Source organism: Oryx dammah, unplaced genomic scaffold, assembly GCF_014754425.2.
Source record: "Oryx dammah isolate SB20612 unplaced genomic scaffold, SCBI_Odam_1.1 HiC_scaffold_13, whole genome shotgun sequence".
In the NCBI taxonomy this organism is placed as follows: Eukaryota; Metazoa; Chordata; class Mammalia; order Artiodactyla; family Bovidae; genus Oryx; species Oryx dammah.
The window spans coordinates 7249175-7266317 of NW_024070197.1; the positions used below are offsets into that span (position 1 = coordinate 7249175).

Here is a 17143-nt window from a genome sequence, read left to right on the forward strand (position 1 = left end):
CCAGGAGTTGGTGATGGACAGGGAGGCCTGGCGTGCTGCGATTCAATGAAATGAACTGAACTGAACTGAAATTATTAGTCACCTTGATTACAAAAGCAAATTAACATGGTATGCTTTAATAACCTTTAAAAATAGATTTAACAAATTTTAAACGTACAGATTGCTCCTTAATATTCAGTAATACTTAACAGCAACTGCTATATATATCCATATGAAATTTTTGTCTGATAAGCCCAACAAGTATGAGTACCTTTATAATTTAGGAATAGACAATTAGATTATGAATCAAGGGTTAATTCCTTATCACTCAGTCAGCCACTCCACTTCCCAGGTAGCACAGTGGTAAAGAATCCGCCTGCAATGCAGGAAAGGAGGGTTCAATGCCTGGGTCGGGCAGATTCGCTAGAGGAGGAAATAGCAACCCACTCCAGTATTCTTGCCTGCGAAATCCCATGGACAGAGGAGCTTGGCATTCGTCCCTGGTGTTGTAGGAGTTGGACACTACTAAGCCTGTGTACAAGTCGGCCAGTTAGACCTGTAGTTCTCACTCTACCGAGGACAAACCTGCTGCAGCCACTCAGATTGAGTAGGCCTTCTTAATAACTTGAGCAAGTTTATCCCCACTTGTTCAGACACACCCTACAAACGTCTAGTTGTGGTAAACTTTTGGGTTTCAGATGTCCTTAGTGATAGTCCTGCTTATATTAAGTTCCGGTGAAAATGGAGCAGCACACTGTCAGGCCCTCTCGGGTATAGATCTTTTCTGTGTCCCCCTTCTTTCCAGCCCTGCCCCCCATCTTATTTGTAGGAAATAGGTTTCAGCCTCCAAGACCTTCCCTAAGCACCAAAGGAGGCTTCATTCAGCATCCATGACCCTCCCTGAGTTCCAAAGGGCAGATTCAATTGCTAATCAGGGAAGGAAGGGGGTGCTGAGACAAGGGAGAAGCAATAGAGCAGCTTTGGGGCAGGGGTCCTTGTTCCTCCTCAAGGAATATATTCAGTGCAGAACTATATCTTTGAGCTCTTCTTCAGGAACTAAGGAGAAGGCAATGGCAACCCATTCCGGTACTCTTGCCTGGAAAATCCCATGGACGGAGGAGCCTGGTAGGCTGCAGTCCATGGGGTTGCTAAGAGTCGGACACGACTGAGCAACTTCACTTTCACGCATTGGAGAAGGAAATGGCAACCCACTCCAGTGTTCTTGCCTGGAGAATCCAGGGATGGGGAGCCTGGTGGGCTGCCATCTATGGGGTCGCACAGAGTTGGACACGAGTGAAGCGACTTAGCAGCAGCAGCAGGAACTAAGTCCCCCAACTCAGGTGGAGGATGGTAACTTCAGGCTGAGCACAAGATTCCTGGAGCATCGCCTCCAACCAATGAGAGTCCCACACCCTGCAGCCTTTGCCCCAAATTCTGCCTATAAAACTCCTCTCTGAAAACCCTGAGGGAGTTAGAGATTGTTGGGCATAAGCCACCCATCCTCCTTGTATTGGCGCTTTTACAATACAAATACAAATTCCATACTTTCCTTTTCCATAACCTGGTGTCAGCAGATTGGCTTTATTGTACTTAGGTGAGCAGACCCAAGTTTGCTTCGGTAATAAAAGAAAAGGAAATTTTAATTTGAGCACATAGAGGTGTCATAGGAACCTAATTTTTGTTGTTTAGTTGCTAAGTCGCATCCAACTCTTTTGCAACCCCATGGACTGTAGCATGCCAGGTTTCTCTGTCCAGGAGATTTTCCAGGCAAGAATACTGGAGTGGGTTGCCATCTCCTTCTCCAGGGCATCTTCCAGACCCAGCGATCGAAGCTGTGGCTCCAGTAGCGTCTCTTGCATTGCAGGCAGATTTCTGTACCGCTGAGCCACCAGGGAAACCCCATAAGGATGTCGTAAGAAGTGGCCAGAACAGGCAGCTTTTATAATTTTTGGAGAAAGAAAAAACAAATTTGCAAGGAATTGACAGGACATAGAAACTTAGGCTTTGCATGCTCGATTAGTGAAGAATCTAAACAGAATCGGGTATTTGAATAGTAAATTAAAGAGTAATAAGGTGGTGGGTTCTTGTGTGTGTGTGTGTTTTCTTTTTGGCTGCTCCACGAATTTTGCGGGATCTTAATTCCCAGATCAGGGATTGAGTCTGTGCCCTAGGTAGCGAAAATGCAGAGTCCTAACCACTAGCAAGATTCTTGCTCCTTGGAAGAAAAGTTATGACCAACCTGACTCATTGGAAAAGACCCTGATGCTGGGAAAGATTGAAGGTGGGAGGAGAAGGGGATAATAGAGGATGAGTTGGTTGGATGGCATCACCGACTCAATGGACATGAGTTTGAGTAACCTCCAGGAGTTGGTGATGGACAGGGAGGCCTGGTGTGCTGCAGTCCTTGGGGTCACAAAGAATTGGACAGGACTGAGTGAACCAAACAACTGAACCACTAGACCACCAGGGAATTTCCAAGGTTTGTTTACACAGGCACCTTGCCTGGATTTCTTATCTCTGGTGATAAGGGCATCCTTCTACCTCCAGAGGCAGGGAATGAACCTTCCACATGAAGATTTATTTCTTGCTTTCAGAAGATAGAAAGGAGGATCAGAGTGTCTCCCTTGCACTGGTCGTTTCTTAAGTAGATTGAATTCAAAATTTGCACTGAGGCACATTTTGGGGTGGCCCACCCTAGGCTTCTTGTCATATGGAAAAACAGATGCCAGGGAGAATGAATATATGTATATATGGCTGAGTTCCTTCGCTGTTCACCTGAAACTGCCACAACATTGTTAACAAGCTATACCCCAATACAAAATAAAAAGTTTAAAGTTTAAAAAAAAACCCAAACAGATGCCAATTATTAAAGATTCAAAAATAAGCAGGGAGTTCCCTGGTGGCCTAATGGTTGGGGAACTGAGATTCTGCAAGCTCTATAGCATCATGTTTTGTTTGTTTTTCTTTTTGACCACACTGACCAGGTGTGAAGAATACCTTGAAGAATACCCTACCAGGGATCAAACTTCATGCCGCACCCCCCTGCAGCAGAGGTGCAGAGTCCAAACCACTGGGCAATTAGGGAATTTCTACAAGGAATTCTTTTTTCTCTTTTTGGTTGTACTCATGGTCTGCAGGATCTTAGTTCCCCAACCAAGGATGGAACCTGTGCCCCCTGCAGTAGAAGTTTGGAGTCTTAACTACTAGACCTCCTGGGAAGTCCCACATAGGCATGATTGATCATTAACTTCATTATCAGTCCTCCTCTCTCTGGAGACTGGGTAGGAAGTGAGGAATGGAAAGTTCCCACCTTCTAATCATAGACTGGTCTTTCTGGTGACTAGCTCCCATCCAGGAGCCCACCAAGATTTGTCTCATTAAAACAAAAGACACTCTTATCACCCTGGGAAATTCTAAAGGATTTGGTGCCCTATGTCAGGAATCAAAGACCAAAATTAGAAAAAAAGATGTGCCTAGTGCTCTCATCACTTAGGAAATCATAAGAGTTTTAGGTGCTCTGTGCCAGGAACCAGGGGCAGAGAGTAATAAATATATTTTCCATGATTTCACACTATCCACATAAAACATAATTTCTGTTATAATATTGTAAATCGATTGTATTGCAATAAATTTTTTTAAAAAAAGACATCACTATCTGTCAGAAGACATGGCTCTAAATAACGAAAGGCAGAGAGGTCTCTGTGACTTCTGAACAAGAACCTAGGAAGAGGGTAGGAGAGGGAAGTATTGAAAGTTTGGGGAGTAGATGCAAACCATTATACATGCTGCTACTGCTAAGTCACTTCAGTCGTGTCCGACTCTGTGCGACCCCATAGACGGCAGCCCACCAGGCTCCCCCGTCCCTGGGATTCTCCAGGCAAGAACACGAGTGGGTTGCCGTTTCCTTCTCCAACCATTATACATAGGGTGTATAAACAGCAAGGTCCTACTATATAGCTCAGGGAACTATATTTAATACCCTGCAGCAAACCATAATGAGAAAGAATATGAAAAAGAATACATATACATGTATAACTGAGTCAGTTTACTGTATAGCAGAAATTAACACAACATTGTAAATCAATTATACTTCAATAAAATAAAAGTACCATGGGGCTATAAAGAAAAAATATTTGTACCTTTGTCATTTTTCTGCTGATCATGGGGAAAAAGATTTGAAGACAATATCATGAATTTTATGGTCACGATTAGATACCACAAGCAATGTATAAAAGAAGCCATGGTCAGAAGGAGACGGCAGGACCTCACTGGGCACAGGTCTTCAAGATGTAGCTCCTCCAAGGAATTTAGGAAGTGACGGCCTCGGCTAGCAAGCTCAGAAGTCACATTTCACGCCTATGCATGTTACACCTAAACACGCACGTGCGCCCAAGAACTTGAGATAGCCCCGCCCCTTGTGGGACGAGACTCCGCCCTCAAGAGTCATTTCTCAAGGTGTCTGCTCTGCTTTCCTGCCCAGATGGTACACGTCTGCCCAGAAGTCTTCTATCTCAGTGCCCCTTTAGAGCTCCTTTATCCAGGATCCAAACTTGCAGCAACAACTTGGTGCTTATATCGGTCTGGGGCTCTGATCAATCACCCAGAATCCAATCTGACCCAAGCCCACAGGAAGAAGCTGCGGGGTTCAGCCCCCTGGGATATATTAAATCTGCAGCACAAACCCATCCTACCACCATCCCGTTTGGTACTTTATCTCCCCACCCTTCCCCTTGCCTGCCTAAAGCCTCTGGCCTACACACACAAGGGAAAGCCCGCAGCCCTCAGATCCTCAGTCTAGCACTAGGACGGCAGGGGGCTGGCCGGCCAGATTCACCTCACGCTGTATAAATAGAGAAGGGGCCCACAGGCCCTAACTAGAGCTGCTCCTCCAAATTTGCTAGGTTTCTATCTCACACTTCTGGCCCAACAACAGTTGTGCACACAAAGCTCAATTGTCTCCAAAGCTGCACCCTAGAGGCAATCTCTGCCTAGCTGGGGTCTCTGGGGTTCCATAGAACTCTCAGTTCAGTTCAGTTCAGTCGCTCAGTCGTGTCCGACTCTTTGCGACCCCATGAACTGCAGCACACCAGGCCTCCCTGTCCGTCACCAACTCCCGGAGTTCACTCAGACTCACGTCCATCGAGTCCGTGATGCCATCCAGCCATCTGATCCTCTGTCATCCCCTTCTCCTCCTGCCCCCAATCCCTCCCAGCATCAGAGTCTTTGCCAATGAGTCAACTCTGCGCATGAGGTGGCCAAAGTACTGGAGTTTCAGCTTTAGCATCATTCCTTCCAAAGAAATCCCAGATCTGGTCTCCTTCAGAATGGACTGGTTGGATCTCCTTGCAGTCCAAGGGACTCTCAAGAGTCTTCTCCAACACCACAGTTCAAAAGCATCAAATCTTCGGCGCTCAGCTTTCTTCACAGAAATAGAGGTACCCTCTAAAATAACTTAGAAACGAATTTACCTCTTTAATCTCTCCAATCCTCTACGTGTCCTCAGATCCTCCCTTCTCACAACTACTTAGAGGGGAACTCAGTTTAGGGCGACTTCTGCTGCTAACCTGGAACTGGACTCAGAATTCCCAGTTTCTGGAAACCTGGACACACACAGAAGGGAGCAAAGAACTTAAAGGTTGGTAAGTTTATTTGCTTTTTTGTTTATAACTTGTACTTAGAGAATTACTCGAAGCATCATGTCTCCGACTCTTAGGGGCCCATTGGTTGTTTCACAAGTTTAAAACAAAATATGTGAACACAAATGGACAAAGCATCTGAAGATCACTCAGAATGACTAATCCCACCATTCTTTTTTTTTTTAATGTATTTATTTATTTATTGTGTGGTAGTGCTGGGTATTTGTTGCTTTTGCTCAGGCTTTCTCTAGTTATGGTGAGTAGGGGCTACTTTTTGTTGTGGTGTGAAGACTTCTCATTGTGGTGGCTTCTATTGTTGTGGAGCACAGGCTCAGTAGCTGTGGTACACAGGCTTAATTGCTCCAAGGCATGTGGGGTCTTCCAGACCAGAGTTGGAACCACATTTCCTGCACTGGCCACCAGGGAAGCCCCTCCTGCATTGGTAGGCAGATTCTTATCCACTTCGCCACCAGAAAAGTCCTAATCCCACCATTCTTTTTGCCTTCCTCTCTTCCATGTATACTGAGTGAGCTGCCATCACATGTAAGATCATTTTAATGATCAGTGACAGGGAAACTGAAGAGGCATAGGAATCTCTATCTTCAAGAAAGGCACAGCCCAGCACCCAAATCCTCCTAGGGAAGATAGCCATATAACACTCAACTCCCACAGTATTATAAGGATTGAATCACATAATTCATGTGAGGTTCCCAGCACAGTCATGAGACAGAGGGCATGCTACCATTCTTGTGAACCTATAGTAGATGTTCAAAAAATAATGCCTTAATGTATGAATGCATGCTGTTTCTCCAAGGACAAACACAAACTAAAAATAATAACAACAACAAAAAAACAAACCTGGCTTAATTTTCTTTGTTGAGAATAAGAGAAGAGACTATCTCCCCCCCTTTTCTTAGAGCATCTCCTTTAGAAATTTGTAAGTTCTTTTCCTGCTTCCTTGAAATGTATATACAACCTTAAAAAAAGCTAAACAAGGCTCTTGTCAATTTTGCAACCCAGGAATATTTCAAGGATCTGGAAGCCATCTCTCTGAAAGGTAAACATCAAAGGAGATAGCAAACTTACCTGCCGGTTTCTGCATAAGGGTAAGAACTTAACTTGGGCTTCTCAGGTAGCTCAGCAGTAAAGAATCTGCCTGCCAATGCAGGAGACTCCAGTTCGATCCCTGGGAGGGGAAGATCCCCTGGAAAAGGAAATGGCAACCCACTCCAGTATTCTTGCCTGGGAAATTCCATGGACAGCAGAGCCTTGTGGGCTACAGTCCATGGGGTCACAAAGAATTGGATACAAGTTAGCAACTGAACAAGAACCTAACTTAGCAGGTGCCTTGTTCCATGCTGCAGAACTCTCTCCTGTCATAAAGATAGGAGAAGTTTGTTTTTCCTCTGGATAAAGATAATTAGCTAACACTAATTGGACTAACGTTAGTCCAATTACCTGGTGAAGTTAGGATGAACTTTTTGTGACAAATGATGCTATCACATCTTCTTATCTGAGAATGAGTTATTGTTTATCTTGAGAACAAGTATGTAAACACTTGTATCTGCTTATCTAATATTACAGGTTAGGACTTTCAGTCTGCAGTCTCTTAGCAGATTGCCTGTGATGGACATCACTTTCTGGTTTAATACTTATTTAATAGTAAAACTGTTTCCTTCCTCTACTACCTTTGTGGATAGGACTTCTGAGTTGTAGGATGATGTCAACACTACCCGCTTGCAAAAGAGCGTTGACTTAAGCCATTTTCAACTTAAGAGTAAAATATCTCTTAAGTGGCCGAAAGTGAAGTCACTCAGTGGTGTCCGACTCTTTGCGACCCCTATGGACTGTAGCCTACCAGGTTCCTCCATCCATGGGATTCTCCAGGCAAGAATACTGGAGTGGGTTGCAATTTCCTTCTCCATCATTGATGAAACATTAACTTAAAATAGCAAAGAAGTGGTAGGGTTCATGGGACACCGAAGGGACTTTCCTGATGCAGCAAGATCTCACTTGCCGCGGAGCAACTAAACCCAAGTGCACCACAACTACTGAGCCTGAGTGCTGCAAATACTGAAGCCAGGCGCCTAGAGCCCGTGCTCCACAACAAGAGAAGCCACTGTAAGGAGATCCCCTAGCCCAGCAAGGAACACCCAGAACAGCCGAAAATAAATAAATAAATTTTAAAAAATAAAGAAAGAAAATTCTGAAGAAGAGGATCATGCCCTGCTGGGCAGAAAAACTGGGACAGAAGCCGGATCCTGATTCCTCTAGGCCCCGCCCAGTCGGCCCCGCCCCCACCAAGCCCCGCCCCTCTTCCTTTCAGTTCGGTCCCTGCCACCGCCCACGCCCCGCCCCTCACCGGCCCCGCCCTCGCTCCGCCTGCGCAGGCGCAATTTCCCGCAAACCCGGAAGCGGAGGGAGGGGTGCAGCCCTTGGTTTTTCTGTCACGACTTGGTATTTTCGACGCCCCTCACGACCCCGATCCGCCACATCCAAGGTTCAGGCGTCGTCATGTACGTTAAGATCCCCTTTATCCACTCGTCCGCCCTCGGTAAGTCCCGGCAGCATCACGAGACATTCAAGGCCTGACAACTCCGCGGCGGATCGGAGGTCCTAGTCTATTTCGAGTTAAAATCGCTCTATAAAGCGGGTCTCCGCACTGGTCTTTCAGCCTTGGGTCCAGGTGACGCCTTTTGCCTGCTTGAAGTGCCTGCAGTGACTTCCACAGGCTCCGATCCTCTCTTTCTCTCTCAGCCTCGCTGTGCAAAGCTCTCACTCCCGGGGTGGATTCTCGTCTGCCGCTAGGTCGTGTATACCCGGAGGCCACATCTTCTCTGCCTCCGGGTCGTGCAGACATCACCCCTCTCCCGACAGCCTCCCTGTCTACATAGCCTCAGGAGTCGGCCCCTCCCCTCCGTAGTCATCCTTTGCACTTTGCACTCACCGCCATGGAGTTCTCTGCCCCACGCGCTGGAAGAGGTGACACGCACCCATTTGGTTACATTCTTTGTGTTTCTTCTGCACAAAATGCATTCCACTGTCTGTGCTTGTCATGGTGTGTTTACATTCCCGAAGCCCCACTGGAAAATGCATTTCGTGGGTAGAGGACATCTCCCTATCTCTTCCGTACCTGTGAATGTACAGGGTAGGGGATGAGAAAGACCGACAGAGAAAGGAAGAGTGAAAAAGAGAGGCTGAAATAGACGATGGACCAGGTGGATGTGGAGATACAGTCAGAATAAAAGAGTGAGTCAGAAGAAACCTAGATAGAAAGGCTCTTCCAAAAAGACAAAGGGAAGCAAACTGGGTGAGAGAGACTTTGATCAGGGTAGATGTGGGAACCGCAAGGGGCAGGTACCTGGAACTGAGAGAATGAGGGGGAAATAAAAGCATCGGTGCCCTGGACAACAGAGAGAGTGGTCCTGGGACAGAAAGAGGGGGAAAGAGGCGACAGGGAAAGCAGAGGGGTAAACAGACCAGAGACGAATTCTCTGGTATTAATCCCTTCCATCCTTCCTTGTCTTGCCTTTGCCCTCAGGACGAGAATCCAGACTCCACTGTAGGACTTTACAGAAGGGGGCTCCGGAGATGGAGTGACCCTCCAGGACTGGTCTAATTTGAGGGAAGATACAAGCCTTCCCATCCGGGGCTGACCAGACATTGTCTTGTCCAGCGAGGTGCTGTGATGTTGTGGAGGCCACTCCCTGTGGCTGAGTCCCGTTTTTAAGGCAGGACTGAGTTGTGAGCCATCGGCAGCCAAACTCCTGGCTGTGGAGGAGTTCGTGTCTGAATTGTGAGGCAGACTGAGGAAGTTTATTCTATGTAGTAACCTCTGTGGGGTCTCTAATGAGTGTGAGGACCATTGACCCATAAGAGGTTAAAGGGAAGAATTTCGCAGACCATTTTGGGGGTAATCTGCTATGTTTTAAGTGGGTGGATCTCATTATACTGCCCAAGCTTTACTGTCATGTGGGTTCTGCAGGAAACAGATGACTTCTTAGAAATGTTTCCAAGATGGAAGATATTAGAGTCTTCGTGGAAAACGGGGATTGTTAGAGACATTACTCTTGCATCAGGATGTTGTGGCTGTGCCTGACTTTAGGGTGGGGTCTCCAAGAAGGAGGGCTTTCCTGATGGCTCGGACAGTAAAGAATCTGCCTGCAATGTGGGAGACCCAGCTTTGATCCCTGGGTCGGGAAGATCCCCTGGAGGAGGGCGTGGCAACCCACTCCAGGATTCTTGCCTGGAGAATCTCCATGGGCAGAGGAGCCTGGCAAACTCCAGTCTATGGGGTCAGAAAGAGTCCAACATGATTGAGTGACTAACACACACAGTCCAAGAAGGAATATATGGGATCCTGGGTTGGTGGGTGTCCTCCTGCCGGAACAAAAGCTATTGACATTTGGGACGTGCTGTGGGATCCTATGGCAGAGTGTGCACTCAGTAGGGGTATCTATCCTGTAATATTGTGGGGGGCCCACTGGGAGCTTGTAGGAGTGTCTAGGGGACTGGGGTCAGGTGCTAGGGGTTTTCATTGGTGGGAAGGTGCTGGGGCAGGTCTCTGGGCACGAACCTGAAGGGGCTGTGAGTCAGGACAGGATGGCATTCTTCTGCCACTCCTCACCAGGAGGGTAGCATTATCTGAGGGAAAGTGTGAGAAAGCTCCCGTGTTGGGACTCTGAGGGAGTTGACTGTCCTGAGTCCCTCCTGAGACAGTGGGCACAGAGGACTGTCTGTTCCACGTGGTAAGGTCCTTCCTGTGTGTATGTTTGAAGGGGGTGTGTTGATCCCAAGCACTAAACGGCATATTCTTGACACTCAGGACTGTCTTCTCAAGACCAGTCTTTGCCTGAGGAAGAAACCTAGAAGAGGAGGAAGAAGAAAGAACAGGAGTCAGGCATGGCTCTTTCTCAGGTAAGGTCATATTCTCAGTGGATTCTCAGTCTGTCCTTCCTGAAATGCCCTTCTCTGGACTCACAAATCGTGTCTGACTCTGAAGTGTCCTGTCTTGAGTCCTGTACGTGCACACTCACCTGGGGCCTTCCCTCAGGGCCTGTCATCTCCACTTAGATCCCGTCTCCCCATGACCTGGTGACCTAGCCTTGTGAGGAGGCTCCCCTGGGCACCGTCCTGGGCAGGGCTTCACACCCACGTGTTGGAGACAGCGTCTCAGTGCTGTTGGGCAGCAGGGATTGCTTAGGGCCCATCTGGATGCGCTGTCTGCTCTCTGTCAACCAGGATGGAAGTCACATTCTAATGTGTAGGAATGGTTGGAAAATTCTGGAAAAGAAAAGTGATAAAAGGAAACCAGCTCTGCCTGATTTAATAATGCATTCAAAGCTAAGCAAATGAATCGTGGTGTTTTTGGTTTCAAAATATTAATGATTCAGAATGCAGAAGAAAGTTCAGAAACAGACATTAGGGATTCAGGATGCTTCATTCGATAGTTGGTTTTAAAATATGGAGTCAGTCTAAGTATCTAACAGGAGGTTTTAAAAAATTATTCTCAGTACATTCATCCCACAGGGATAATAGTATTCCTGCAAGGACTGCCTCCTAGCAGGTGTTTTAGGTAAAAAACAAAGACAGCGGAGCACAGAACTTTATCTTTGTCATCAGAGAGGCTATAGCCAAAGTCTGGCTCCACCATTATTAATAAATTATTAAATTTTCTTTTAAGATCATGTGAGGTATTTATTTATTTATATTTTTGTGGTCAAAATTCCAACAAAGCAGAGGCTTAGGTGCTAAGATGTGAGGCATCTTCTTCTCTGTCACCATGCCTCATGTCTTATTGAAGAACCACTGTTGTCAGTTTTGTGGCAAGACTCAGCTCAAATCTTGTAACACTGCATTTCACATCGTTATGAGATTTTTAGGAAAAATTATTCAAGGCATGTTTGTGGTAATCCTTTATTATGCACATTTAAAAAATGATCACAGCATGTGGCTGGAAGTGGTTTTCACATTAATAAACACAGATACGCCTTGATCTTTACCGGGACATTCTCTAATGAAGACACAAGAGACCTTTGCAGTTTTTTGCTGACATAGAGAATGTGTCAGTGGCTACCTCTGAGCCTACTGACTTTTCAGCAGAGGTCTGAGGATTTCTTGGGCGTCTTAACATGTGACTGCTGGACAAGAATGGCACATTTTGGGCTGCCCTGGTGGCCCAGTGGTAAAGAATCTGCCTGCCAATTCAGGAGACACGGGACTGATCCCTGATCCAGGAAGATCCCACATGCCTTGGAGCAACTAAGCCCGTGCAATGCAACTATTGAGCCTGTGCTCTGGAGCCTGGGAGCTGCTACTACTGAACCCATGAACCCTAGAGCCTGTGCTTCTAAACAAAAGAAGCCATCACAATAAGATGCCTGTGCACTGCAACTGGAGAGTAGCCCCTACTCACCACAACTAGAGAAAAGCCTGTGCAGCAGTGAAAACCCAGCACAGCAAAAAAAAAAAAAAGAATGGCGCATTTCATATTTGGATAGATTTTGTCAGATGTCCTCCCCTAAAGCTGCAAAGGTTCCATCCCCACTGCCAACCTGTGAGATTGCCTTCAATGTAAGCAAAGCTTGATGCTGTAATCTTTTCGTCTTTTGAAAATTTGGGGGAAAAATCACAATCCTTTGTATCTCTGTTTTCCAACTACTTGTGAGTCAGTTTCATGCTTTTATGGAAATAAAACATGATTTTCATACTTTGCTCAGTTCTCTTTTGATAGCTTTTTTTTTTTTTGATATCTTTTAAAAAGCTATGTTTTGTAGTTGAATTCTTTATACATGCCCTGGTGTCTTTCCTAGTTTAGCATGTCTTTGCTGCTGCTGCTGCTAAGTTGCTTCAGTCATGTCCGACTCTGTGTGACCCCATAGATGGCAGCCCACCAGGCTCCCCCGTCCCTGGGATTCTTCAGGCAAGAATACTGGAGTGGGTTGCCATTTCCTTCTCCAATACATGAAAATGAAAAGTGAAGGTGAAGTCGCTCAGTCGTGTCCGACTCTTCGGGACCAAATGGACTATAGCCTACCAGGCTCCTCCATCCATGGGATTTTCCAGGCAAGAGTACTGGAGTGGGTTGCCATTGCCTTCTCCAACCATGTCTTTGCAGTGAAACACAGATCTTTCGTTCCTGCCCTGTGCTTTCTGATCTTGCTTGAGAAAGCCTCGCCTGGCATAATTTAAAAACACTGTCTTCCATACAGTTCTAATCTTTCCTGTTTAAAATTATCTCTATTTCTTTTCATATTTTTCCATTATGATTTATCACAGGATACTGAGTAGAGTTCCCTGTGCTCTATAGTAGGACTTTGTTGCTTATCCCTAAATCATCCAGTATTTCTTCAAAGGTCTATTGCTGTGATAAGTTCTTTTTTCTTTTCATTGAATCTGCTAGATTAATATACAACATTAGTACACTTCCTTAATATTGAATCATTTTTTAAAATTAGTGGAGTAAACTCCAGCTGACTTTTGTTAATGACTTCCCTGGTGGCTCAGGTGATACAGAATCTGCCTGCAATGCAGGAGAACTGGGTTCGATCCCTGGATCAGGAAGATCCCCTGGAGGAGGGAATGGCTACCTACTCTAGTATTCTTGCCTGGAAAATCCCATGCAGAGAGGTGCCTGGGGGGCTACAGTCCATGAGGTCACAAAGAGTAGGACATGACTGAGTAACACTTTTCAAATACCTGAGTTAAATGGACAGATTTATGTTTCTGCATATATGTGGCCCCTGATTCTGCATATATATGGATCCTGTCATGCTTGAAGACACTGTTCATGCTCTGGCTCCTCCAGGTACTGAATATCATGTAGTGTGTAAAACATAACCTGTATCTTCTCCATATGAACAATCCTGTGTTGGATAATTTTCATCTGTGTACTTCTTTTATTGTCCTCACAAATGGGAAATCTATAGTGATTCAGTGGATTTGATATTTTTTGCTGGAAAAATATAATAAAACTGAAAAAGTGAAAGTGTTAGTCACTCAGTCATGTCCGACTCTACAACCCCATGGACTGTAGTCTGCCAGGCTCTTCTGTCCATGGAATTCCCCAGGCAAGAATACCAGAGTAGGTAGCCTTTCGCTTCTCCAGGGTATCTTCCCGACCCAGGGATCAAACCCAGGTCTCCCACACTGGAGACATTTTTTACTGTCTGAGCCACCAGGGAAGCACCATAAAATTAGGGACAAATAGTTACTCACAATAACCTTACTCAAAATGATCCATCACCTCAACTGAGTCAATCCTTACTGCCTCTTTCCTATTCACATCTTGTGTGAAGATAAGAACTCTTCACCTGGTCCCTCAGTGAAAATGTGTTTTTTCATTTCAGGCACAGTTGACCTTCAAGGATGTGGCCATCGAATTCTCTCAGGAGGAGTGGAATGCCTGGACCCTGCTCAGAGGGCCTTGTACAGAGACGCGATGGTGGAGACCCTCAGGAACCTGCTCTCTGTAGGTGAGGATCACTTCCCTCCAGGAGTCAGGATCTGCCCCAGTGAGTCTCTGGGGAACCCCTGCCTTGCTTGGCTAAGCCTGAAGCTGGGCTGACTCTGAAGTGAAACAGAGTTGAACCTTCCCCTTTCTTTAGATGATCACATACTCCACACTAGATTTTTAAAAAATGTATTTATATAATTTTTGGCTTTGCTGAGTCTTTGTTGCTGCATGTGCTTTCCTCTATTTGTGGTGCAAGGGCTTCTCACTGTGGTGGCTTCTCTCTTGTGGAGCACAGGCCCTAGGTGCACAGGCTTCAGTAGTTGTGGCACGTGGGCTTAGTTGTTGTGGTTCCCCGGGTTCTGGAGTGCAGGCTCAGTAATTGTGGTGCACGGGCTTAGTTACTCCATAGCATGTGGGATCTTCCCAGACCAGGGATTGAACCCGTGTCTCTTGCGTTGGCACGTGGATTCTTTACCACTGAGCCACTAGGGAAGCCCTCCATACTAGATTAGTAATGGCTCCAGAAGATGAGTAAAAACAAAATCTTATGGCAAACTTCTAAAAATAACTGATTCTGTACCCACTCTTACCCTGTACTTTTGATTTGGTAGTTCTTGGAAGACAGCTAGGTATCTTTTTAAAAAATACTCCTTAAACATTCAGAAAGAGACAGTCGGGAACAGATATATTTCCCGTTTCCTCTTAATATTTATTTGGCTGAGCTGGGTCTTGGCTGTGGCATGCAGGATTTTAGTTGTAGCATGTGGGATCTAGTTGCCTGACCAGGATCAAACCTGGGTCCCCTGCATTGGGAGTGCAGAATTTTAGCCACTGGACCACCAGGGAAGTCCCAAAATATTTTTCTAGGCATGCTGATGTCCTCTCTCCTTAGAAGAAAAAAGGACTAGTGGTGTACTCTAGAAAATCCACAGCCCATTAATGTTCCACTCTTCTAAGCAGAAAACTCTCTTTTTGACCTGAATATTATTTCCATTTTGGAGTAAGCTAGAGAGCCCCAGAACATGGAGAACAAGGTGAAAAAAGTGAATGCGTGGGGACGTATCAAAGGCATGAACACCAGGAAGACCTCAGAAGGGCAGAGAGGAAGCCACACCGTTAATAATGTTGGGAAACTTTCCAGAAGTGGAAAAGTTCTATGGGCAAACAAATGTTTATTTCCTGTGAGCTCTCAAAGGAAAAATTTTTTTCCTTCCACTCAGTTCACCCTTCCAGTATCCAGCAGTGGTCCTCTTGGGCAAAGACCAAGGCAAAATCTTAATCATGGCCTATGACAGACTTGTGTACTTTGATCTTGTGGGGTTCTGGGAGGGCTGGTTATAAGGGGTCCTCTTTCTTCTTTGGTTTCTTTCTTTCTTTATGACTGCACTTGGTCTTCATTTCCACACAAGGGCTTTTCTCTAGTTGTGGTGGGCAGGGGCTACTCTTCCTTGTGGTGTGCAGCCTTGTCATTGCAGTGGCTTCTCTAGTTATGGAGCACAGGCTCTAGGGCACACAGGCTCAGTATTTGCAGCTCCTGGCCTCTAGAGCATGGGCTCAGTAGTTGTTGGGCTTATTTGCTCCATGACATGTGGAATCTTAGTTCCAGGACCAGGGATTGAACCCATGTCTCCTACATTGCAAGGTGGATTCTTAACTGCTGGACCACCAGGGAAATCCCAGAGCTAGTGTCTTTATCCTTGTTGTTTAGTTGCTCAGTCATGTCCAACTCTTCACGACCCCAAAGACTGCAGCACGCCAGGCTACCCTTTCTTCATTAACTTTTAGAGTTTGCTCAAACTCATGTCCATTGAGTTGATGATGCCATCCAACCATCTCCTCCAATATCTTTCTCAGCATCAGGATCTTTTCCAATGAGTTGGCTGTTCCCATCAGGTGGCCTTAGTATTGGAGCTTCAGCTTCAACATCAGTCCTTCCAATGAATATTCAGGGTTGATTTCCTTTAGGATTGACTGATTTGATCTTCTTGCTGTAAAAGGGACTCTCAAGAGTCTTTTCCAGCACCACAGTTTGAAAGTATGAAAAGACAAAAAGTGTCTTTATAGTCTTCCTCAAACTCTTTGTATCCTTATTTAACTGCTGCCTGGATGTATTCTCTATTATTAAAAGGAGGGAAATGGAAGTCTCCAGATATTATTCTAGAATTGTTTTCTGTTTCTTCCTTAAATTCTGTCAATGTTTGCTTCATAGATTTTGGGGTTCTCTTGTTTAGGTGCATATTTTCATAAGTGTTGTAATTCCTTGATGAGTTATTACCCTTTTTAAAACATATAATGGCCTTCTTTGTCCAGTAAAAAAGCTTTGACTTAGTGTCTATTTTGTCTGATATTAGCCTAGCACTCCAGGTCTCTCAGGTTACTGTTTTTATTTGGAACTTGTATTAGCTTGCTTGAACTGCCCTAACAAAGTACCATAGCTTGGGTAGCTTAAACACCAGGAAAGAGTTTGTTTATGGCTGTTTCATCTCCATAGGAAATTTGTTCAGTGTAGCTTACCTTCATGAATTATCTCAACTAGATCTTCTGGGTAACTTGCTGCAGGTCCTACATCAGCACTTGTGCCTTCACCTTGCACTTTTGTGTCCTAAAGATGGCTTCTTTCTCTCTCCACGTCAGCAACATGACTTTTTCATTTCCTTATCATTTGTGTGTTCACTGCAGTAGCACGTTTAATTTCCTTCAAGAACTATTCCTCTGAGTTCACAATTTGGCTCTCTGGTGTGAGAGGCCTAGCTTTTAACCTGTCTCAGCTTTCAACATGCCTTCGTCACTGACTGTAATCATTTCCAGCTTTTGTTTTAAACTTAGAGATGTCTGTCTCTTCCTTTGGCTTGAAAGCTTAAAGGCCATTGTAGGGTTATTCAGTTCAGTTCACTTGCTCAGTCGTGTCCGACTCTTTGTGACCCCATGAATCGCAGCACACCAGGCCTCCCTGTCCGTCACCAACTCCTGGAGTTCACTCAGACTCACGTCCATCGAGTCCATGATGCCATCCAGCCATCTCATCCTCTGTCATCCCCTTCTCCTCCTGCCCCCAATCCCTCCCAGCATCAGA

The 17143-nt window shown here is 45.5% G+C and overlaps 1 long non-coding RNA gene across 1 annotated transcript; it reads left to right on the forward strand.

The window, feature by feature from the left end:
- The first annotated feature begins 8015 nt into the window (after positions 1-8015).
- On the forward strand, positions 8016-14268 carry LOC120872076. The gene is made up of 3 exons (XR_005723153.1): positions 8016-8169; positions 10441-10532; positions 13964-14268. It is a non-coding gene; the product is annotated as an uncharacterized LOC120872076 (long non-coding RNA).
- Positions 14269-17143: the final 2875 nt, after the last annotated feature.